Below are 9,664 nucleotides of genomic sequence, written 5' to 3' on the forward strand. Positions count from 1 at the left end.
CAAGAAGTGTGAAAAATGTACGGTATATATCTCACCGTGTGCCCGCGGTGAATACCAGGGTGCATAATTATCGGTCTACCCTCGCGACGGTGATTTTTACGCAGGGCACAAAATCTGACATACGACGATGTCGCGCATTTCCGCCTCGGACATTTTTCTATACGATATCGCCACACGATATTTCATTTTTAATCGTCGACAGTACGACGTCGAATCGGGTCAATCGGCTTTTCTTTCTAGCGGCGTTTCACTCCGCCGTGACGTTCAATTTCCTTCGTGCAGTCGTTATCGCTGTATTCAAAAGACGAGCACGTACGTGTATACCACCGCGCGGCGACATGTATGGAAAGCTTCACGCGTGTATGCGGATACGATATTGACACGTCGGTCACCTGGCGAAAAAAGAAAACTCGACCGGCCAAAAGTAAAGGTCTCCCGTGCGTGCAGCCAATCAATGTACAAACCATGCAATGTACATTTAATTTATATATTGTGTGATTTTATGCTTAATTATGGACTGTAGCACAAAAAAAGGAACGACAATCGATAATACATCGTTCGCCTCATAGAAAAATCCAATCGATCAAAAGTAAAGATTCCCCATACGCGCAGCCAACGATAATCAAGATATTTCTCAGTGCGACTAATGTGCGAAGATATTTTCGATTGATTTAGTCGAAATTAACATGAAGAAGAACATCCAGTTCTTTATGTATTTTCAATTAATTTGTCTTACAGTTAGTTGCTTATAATTAACTCATAGATGTCATGCGAGGATGTTTCAAATTTTTTTCTTTCCTGCTTTATTCTTATACAAAAATGATAAAAGTAATTAATTAAATTACAGTTAGTAGTTTAAAATGTCAAAATTCGTTTCACATTGACATTTTAATAAAACCATTAACTTATTTGCTATTAAAAAAAAAGAAAATGTTATCTCAGAACAGCTTTAAAATTTTGTTTATATCAAATTAATAATTTCAATTGATACTTGCTTAAACAGAGATTTAAAAACAATGCATAGGATGACATGAGTATTATTTATTCAAATTGAAAACCTATGTTAGAAAATCTCGATGGAAATAATGAAATTTTTAACAGATGGAAATAATTCACCCATCATGAGTGATTTTGTCCAAATCATTGCAGATATTATAAATTTTCAAAAAATAGTTAAAAATTCCAATCGGATGTGCTAGAGATGCTGTACCTATCGGACCACGTGAGACATCAGTCAATAATGTTGAAATCAATTGCATATAAGAATAGATTTTTATATTCTATAAAGAATGCAGGTTCTTCAATCTTACTTCTTCAATCGTATTTGGAAGAAAGCAAGTTAAGAGAGGATCTTTCTATAATATCAAAAATAACGACAACGACTATCGGTGGTAACCGTGCCGAGAGGTGCAGAGTGCGAGTGACAGCGTTCCCTATAAATTTGCAAGAGGAGACTTTCGTATTCGTCTCGTAGCTTATCTCGCGACGCGAGATGCCGACGAGTCGTGCTTCGTGCTCCGTGTTCCGTGTTCCGTACGCCTTATCTCGATCGCAAGATTCGACTAGAAGGGTTTGTACATACGGATGACGTGTGGGTGGCTCATATCGAACTATGCAAAGTTACGCCGTCACGTCGAGGAGAGGAGCAGACGAGAGGAGGACTTGGAGGAAAGAAAGAGAGCCGGAGAGAGGAAGCAACGTGCAACGTGCGAGTATCGGTTTGGTTTCCGATGCTTGTCGCGAAGAAAAGTCTACGAGACTCGAAATAACGATAAATCTTTGCGGTAGACCGCGGCGTTCGAAGCTAATTCGCTTCGAAATCGATAAACAAGAAATTGAACGTGACATGAATGGCAGATTATACGCTGCACGAATATATGCTTTTTGCCCTTTAATAAGATAATAGGGAGATATGAGATCTCCCGCTACACTTTTAAGCTGCGGTTACAATGGAATCAAATCGATTTTATACGCAGATTTGTGCTGATGCGATACAATGCCTTTGAGAGGTACTGATTTGCGAACCAATTTTGCGATTATATCTTTTTCTGAAAATACTCTCTTAAAATATTTATCTCTAGTATATTTTAATCTTTTATCTGTTCTTAAACGATTCTTTAACTTACATAATTGCAAAATCGTCTAATGAGAATTTAATGTGTTTGGGACAAAGAAGAAAAGCCGTGTTGTCGTTTCCTCACTCGTAATCCAAACATAGCCGTACTTAAACGATATTAAAGTCCTTTTGCTTGATAAAAGTCAAGCCAGCCTGAGCGGTGGACGTAGCAAACGGCAATTTCACGCGAGTGCATGAAAAAAAACCTTCATCTTTCGATAAAACAACGCTCTTACTCTCTCGACTCCCGTCTTAAAGAGATCGCACGCAGAGGATCAAAAAGTTACGAGATAGAAATTCCGGAACAAGTAGTCTTCCGCCGGCTGTTTTATTTTGTATTAAAATCTCTTCGATTAATTTTCCCCTCAATGCCGTCAGTCCCTGTCCCTGAGAAAACAGAGCGAGAGCCACTGAAGCTTCAACTTGAACTGTGTCCTCTATTATTATTATTGTTTCTTTTTCCTTTTTAGAGAACGACTGACAACCGTTATATCATAATTACGCTGCCACCTCGCCGGTGAGTAGAGACTCATTATTCTTATTACATAGCAATGCTACCTGCGCTCTCTCGTTATCATACTTCCGTCGAAAAGAAGATATTTCGTCGCGCGCATAAGCCATTCTCTCTTCCTCTGTGTATCTCTCTATATATATATTATTATGTACTAGTCTTTGTGCTAGACTTTTTATATACTCTCTATATATAAATCTGTTTATTAAAATCAGTTATTAGGTAGAGAAAGGGAGAAAAAGAAACGTGCACGTTTATCAGAACAACCAGAACCATACCCATCAATGTGGCACGATTCTCTATGTTTCTTATATTTTTATTCTCAATACTTACTTTTCCTTCCCTTCCTTCCATCACTTCCGTCGGCGTGGCTATCGTCGCGTTCTTGTGGTCTTGAGCACTTTCGAGATTCGTTAAATAGCAGTCAAGATGAAAAGTTCGCGATCTCGATACCGCGATTCCTAGTCCTTTCGGAAAGAAGATCTCAGTCACTGAAAAAATGAAACAAATCGTAAAGTAAGAACAGATACTCTATCTCGTGTATTAATATTGGTTAATAATTCATAATTTTTAACTCGAGATTCGAACACATTCGATTTGTGCTAATTATTGATGTTGATCGAAGTTAAAAAAGAAAATCTGCACGCTAATCTGAAAAATCTGAAAAGATACACACATTTCTCCCTTTAAACATATTATAAATATAATACGGTTTAATATAATATAACATGATTAAAATATACAATATATATATATATATATATATATATATATATATATATATGATTTGTCACAAATCTTGCATTTTCATTCAAGTAAACAGTTTGAACTCGACAGGGAACGTAAGCGTCAACAAGAAGAAATTCGAAAGTGGTCTCTTGTAGATTTACGAGGAATTTATTGCTTCTCGCACAATCTCACGTACTGTTGTTACAATTCGAAACCGAAATGACTGTTTGTTAGGTCATTCGCTACGGTAGCCACAATCCGTCGAGTTAAATTAAAAGACATCGCTGTGAGATATTTTGGTAAAGCGTATTATAGGGTTTTCGAAAATACTGCGCGCATTTAAAAAATCCAGAAAAACTTACCCCAGGAAAGTTTCTTACATGCGACGTTATACCTGCAGGGCAAGAATTAAACATTGCATTACACGTTATTCGCGATAAAATTATGTAAAAGTAATGTGTATTTGGGGATGGTTTTATCGCGCTAATTCTTGCGTTCGGTTTATGTACGTCATTCATTGTTCCAGCGCAACAAAAATAACTTTAACGCCAATTTTGAGAAACAAGAGTATGTCGTCGGCGATTCGTAGTTAGTTATATCACAGTTGTTATACTTTTGAAATTAAACAAGTTTCCATTTATCTCTCTCTCTCTCTCTTTCTCTCTTAACGTACACTGGGAGAAACGTAAGAAGTTTTAGTTTAAAATGCGAAATCCCGATACGCTACAGGCTTAAGCATAATTTATATGTACCATACGTCCTCGGAGGATTGAGCAGAAACACCGAGAAATACCCCCGAGCGAATCCACACCGGCAAGCAGCGGCGTCCCCGCGCCTGCAGGGGTAAGTGGATTTTGCCCCCCTACCGCCCGGTTTTCTTCGTTCGCTTAGGTTCTTCGTTAGCGGTTTCGAGGGCGAAGTGCCGCGGAGTTAGCTAATTGGTTGAACGCCTCCGGCGGCTACTCCCTGAATTCACGATATATAGCAAATCCTTCCGCGACCGCGCCCCCAACTACCCCGTATTTTCTCCTACCCTGACCCAATCCCGGCTCCATTTCGTATCTATATCTCGGTATCTCGAACGACGTTAGGAGAAAGAAGAGATGTAGGAGAGAAGTAGGAGAGCGTTACGACTGTATACTTTCCGCGAGATTACGAAATCGCGTTTTCGGCGTACGCACGGCGAATCTACGGGGGTCCGCGCCGGGAAAAGCCGGAAGCTCCCGTTTTCGGGAGCTCGAGGTTTATCTTGAAAAGTTTTCGCCGGTCTCCTGTCCGAGGATAAGAACGCGAAATCCGAGATCTCCCATCGGTGACAATGAGAGGAGACTCCACTCGATATATCCCTACCGCCACCAATTTCACCTCTGATTATTGCCGCAAGATATCGCAAGAACTAAGTTGTCGCAGTAAATATCGGGACCATTATCCGCTAATGTCGATAACGACATTTTTATAAATGTAAAGATCATTAACTTTTTATTTGTATATGCGCCAGTGCACCGATCCATGTCTGTCAAAGAAACACGCGGTGGAATACGAAGAAACTTACATATTTGAAATATAACATAAATATAAGAAATATAAGAGAAACATATAAGAAGAAGACTGATACAATTTATTTTATCTATTTATATTACGATCAAGTGTAACCTGTGCTAAAAAAATCAAAGGAGAATTTTTTGAAAATGTGATTAAAATTGGTCGCGACCTTATCTTTCAATATTACAATCAAATGTAACCTGCGCTAAAAAATCAAAAGAGAGATTTAATAAAAACGCGATTCAAAAAGACTGGCGTTTATCGCGACCTTCTAACTTTCGATGTTAAGCATCCGAAGGTATAATCGAACCTTGTACTAAAACTCCATTAACCAACGTGAAGTCCATTAAAAATTTTTTTAAGGAATTTTTTTCTCATCGATTTGTTACCCCCTTGAATACGTAATACGCCGGGAATATTACATAACTTTGTTATTAAGTCTCCTAACTTTTTTCACTACCGGCGAAATTAACATAAAACTCCCCGGAAAAAATCTACAACTGCGCGAGAAAACGCGCGATTAATGATGCATACTGCGTTCGCAATCGGAAGCGAGAGAGCCGCCAAATATCCTTTTTCATAAAGCACGATCGCGCGCGCGCGGCCGCGGGTATCCATCGGGTTATCAACGGCGTTTCCCACGGGGGAGGATTTACGAGGCGGCGCGCATAATTTTCGTTCGCGCCGCTTTTTCGTCACGGCTCGTCGTTTCTCATTCGCGCGCGCCGCGCGTAGAGTATATCGCGATTTAGCGCGTACACCGGGTAATAAATACGGCAAGTATGCGCGAAGACACGCGGCCCGGCGCGGCGCGACGCGTATTTATCGCCGCAAGAATATCGATTCGCGCTTTTCGCGCGCGCGAACGGCGCGCGGCGATATTATCGCCGACGTACGTCGGACGGCATGTCGGATTGGGATTTTCCCGAACGGGGGAGCAGCCGCGTTTTCGTTTTAATCGAAATGCGATGCACGCATTCGTGTAATTTCGTAATCACCTCGCGCGCAACGGAGCGGCGAGAGGGCGGCGCGGCGGGCGAGAGAGAGAGAGAGAGAGAGAGAGAGAGAGCGGCGAGAGGGGTGGGACAACGGATTGAATTGAAAAACACGGCTACCCGGTTCGATCTGACGGATTAAAAAAAAAAACCTGGCGGGCGTGTGAAGTCTCGCCGTCGCGAGAATGATGCGATAAACGATCCGCCGCGCGCCGCGGAGCACCGGCGTTAACGCGTTTAAACGTTTTTAACGATAATCTGCATAACGCGCGACGAGCGCGATACGCGCGCGCGTCAGACGCGAAAGTTCAAAAGCTCGCGAAAAGGTGGGAGGGGAGGAGGTAAAGTGGACGCGGTAACGCGCCGCGTATAATTACCGCGAATTGATTGCCGCGCGGGAATAACCGGGGCCGTTTATAAATTCAATGCAAATATTCATCGCGCGTTTATATCGCGAACGGCGAGATTGCAGCCGCCAATTAGTCGGATGCACCGACTTCTGTATTAGTTCTTTGTACGACCGTGAAGCGGAATCGCGGCTCGTCGGCCGGTAAATCGAAACGCGGCTCAATTCTCCCTGCTGCGCCAGGTCGAATTTTTGTGTACGTCCGCGCGATTTTCGCGAGCGAAAGGACGGGTCCTATGCTTCGATCGTTTGTCCTCTACTGTTGTGTCCACGAATAAATTAAAACGTAATTAAGTACCGTAACACTTGTTATTTTATATTGAAATACACACGCAACAAAGTACACGGTATATAAAATTATACATGTATACAATTCTTTTATCCTGAACAATTTTTATTTTTAAGTACATCGATATCATCATTATTCGTTTCTTTTTCCTAACAAATAACGAGTCGATAATAAATCGCAATGTATTTTGTAAGATTTGTTACAAGAACAATAGAGAACTGACAGAAACTCACTTTCCATCAGCGTATAGTCCTTTTGCCTTTTGTCATGCTTGTCCGTGGATATATCAGCTACTTTATCTTTATGCCTTCAGAAAAAAAATATCTTTATCCCATTGTGAGAAGTGAGCTGCTTATGCACTCGTTCACACTATTCAAATTCTCTAGAAATTATGTTCTAGAGACGGTACGTATTATGGGACTTTCCGGAATAGATGCCGATCAGAATTGTTAAGATTTCCTAGATTTTTATTATGTTTTCTAGGCAAAACAAAATATAATTCCAATCGAAATCCATTCCTAAAAGTTCCACAATATGTGCCCTGAAGAACAACAAAAGTGTTTACGTTTTTAAACATTTAAAAATTTTCTTATTTATTGCAATGTTTAAAAATAATGTTTTATTAGAAAGAACGAAATATTTTTAAAACTACAATGAAAGTTAATATAAAGATGTCGTAAGTTGACGGAAGCACTTCAACGGCCAACAACGACTCGATCCATGATAACATTTTATACATCATCTGCCGATGACAATACATAAGAAGTGTTGGTATATGATACATTACCGATTGTAGATAAAATAGAATGATTAAAATAAGATTTTCCATCATACGAATAATATAAAAATATTATATCATAATTATTTAAAGAAGTTTAAGATATAAAAATGACAGAATTTATGTATAATAAATAAAATGAAGGGAAGAAGAGTGAATTAGTTTCTCAACGTCGCGGCAGAGGACACTGTAGTCTTTTCCTGCACTCAAATACGCTTACGAAAGGGATAACGTTAAACAAAGACAGAAAAACCATATTATCGAATCCATTTTTTATGTGGTTACTAAATTTTGTATAGATCCTTTTATAGATTTTTTATACACTACTAATGATAGACTATGTTGAGAATAGAGTTAAAAATTGAGGATAATTTTACGATTTTTATTACGGCGCTTCACTTTCACGCTTCTTCACTTTCAAATTATTTGCTTGTCCGCTCCAAACCCTAGCCCTTTCAACAACCGCCTTTCAAGCGAGAGGATCAGTTACGCGAAAAGCGTAATAATGCGTGATCGAACAAAGCGGAGCCTGACACGAAACGCGGCGCATGACCACGCGGTGGCACACCGATAACACGCTCGAATAATAAGGATAGCGCCCGCAGAGGATACAGGGTTGGATACGCACGCGTGAGCCCGCGCGTTCGGGGTCCGTCTTCCGTTTCCAGTCCGGTCACTATGATGCGCGATGTGGAACCGAGTCGAGGCACTGTAGGTAGAAACACGCGGACAGCTCTATCGCGCTAAAAATTTTTTGTATATACGGTGCCTGTAACCTCGCGACTGCTATAATTAAATCGCAATTAAGCCACAATCTGACCTGTGCTTATACAATACGCGATATTTCAGCACCCACGATTTTTTTTTTTTTTTTTTTTTTTTTAGCTAAAACATGCTGAATCCATTGACCATTCTCGTGTATAATAGCGAACATTATATAAACATTAAATAACGTCATAAGTTTCATTTTACTTTTCTTCCTATGTTATTTTGCGCAAATACCCACACAAGCTAGACCTGTACAAGAACAACGCAATTTTTCAACAATTGTACACCATTTGTAATCGACTGTTACACTTTCAACTCAATTTTACTCTTAATTCCTCATCACCTCTTTACCTCTTCCTCTTAATGAGTACGCGACTATTTCTGAGAAAGAAAAATAATTCATATTTTTAAACGAGTTGACTCTATAACTCGTAAACAATTGCCAGATTTTTTCGACTAAGCGGTTTTTACTTTTACGTAAAGTTTCGGTCTTACGATTACACAAATTATCACCGAATGAAAAAAAAATTATCCTTAACGGGTTAATTTCGCGGCGTTCCGCGTCCTGAACGCTCACTCTATTTACCGCGCGCACTTTCTTTCCGCGCCACGTACTCCGTCGTCGGCATCGCGCTACTTCTCGGACATGAGCCCCCTTTCGCGAGATTCCTATTCCTTCTTTCAGCGAAGAAATCGAACGATCGCGGCATTTTTGCGGCCAAGACGGATCTTTAATACAGTCGCATTGTCTCCGCAACTTTCTCCCGTTGCGTATATAAAACTTGCGCCGCCATGTGTCACGTGGTATAACAGCGCAACGATATCTGTACTCCATGGACCTTTACGACGATAAAATTTATCTGAGTGGTTTAACACTCACGTCAATCACGGTATCTTTATTGATTAGGAAAGAAAACACTTCTCGGGAAAACATCTTTCGTATGTAATTATACATATATAAAATATGTCCGTATATGTTTTCTTTCTGTCATGAATAATCTCCGCTTGTATATATAAGAAAAATAATAAGAATAATAATTGCAAAATAATTTAAAAAATTACTTTTACATTGTTCTTTCATAAAAAGTAAAATTGCAATTGATTATACAATATTTTATACGTAATTATATTTTATACATGATATATAGATGTAATAAAATATATAAAATATCATTATATATCAATATTGATATATAAAATATCAATATATAATCATGTAATCATGTAATCATATTTTATATATTATTATATTTATATATGATTATATGAGTAATTTTATCTTATCTCCTCAAATTTCACTTTTTTGTAAAAAAAAACAATGCAAATATTATCCTTTCAATTATTTTTCAATTCTTTCTATTATTAATTCTTGTCTGCACAAACAGAGGTTGTACAAAAGAAAGTAAACATATATGTATGAGGATATTTTATATATAATTATATACAAATATTTCATTATGTTAATATTTTTTATATATATGTATATGTAAGTTTATTTCATGAGAGATGCTTCTAAGTTCGAAATTTCTG

This window comes from Temnothorax longispinosus, chromosome 1, assembly GCF_030848805.1.
Source record: "Temnothorax longispinosus isolate EJ_2023e chromosome 1, Tlon_JGU_v1, whole genome shotgun sequence".
NCBI classification, from domain to species: domain Eukaryota; kingdom Metazoa; phylum Arthropoda; class Insecta; order Hymenoptera; family Formicidae; genus Temnothorax; species Temnothorax longispinosus.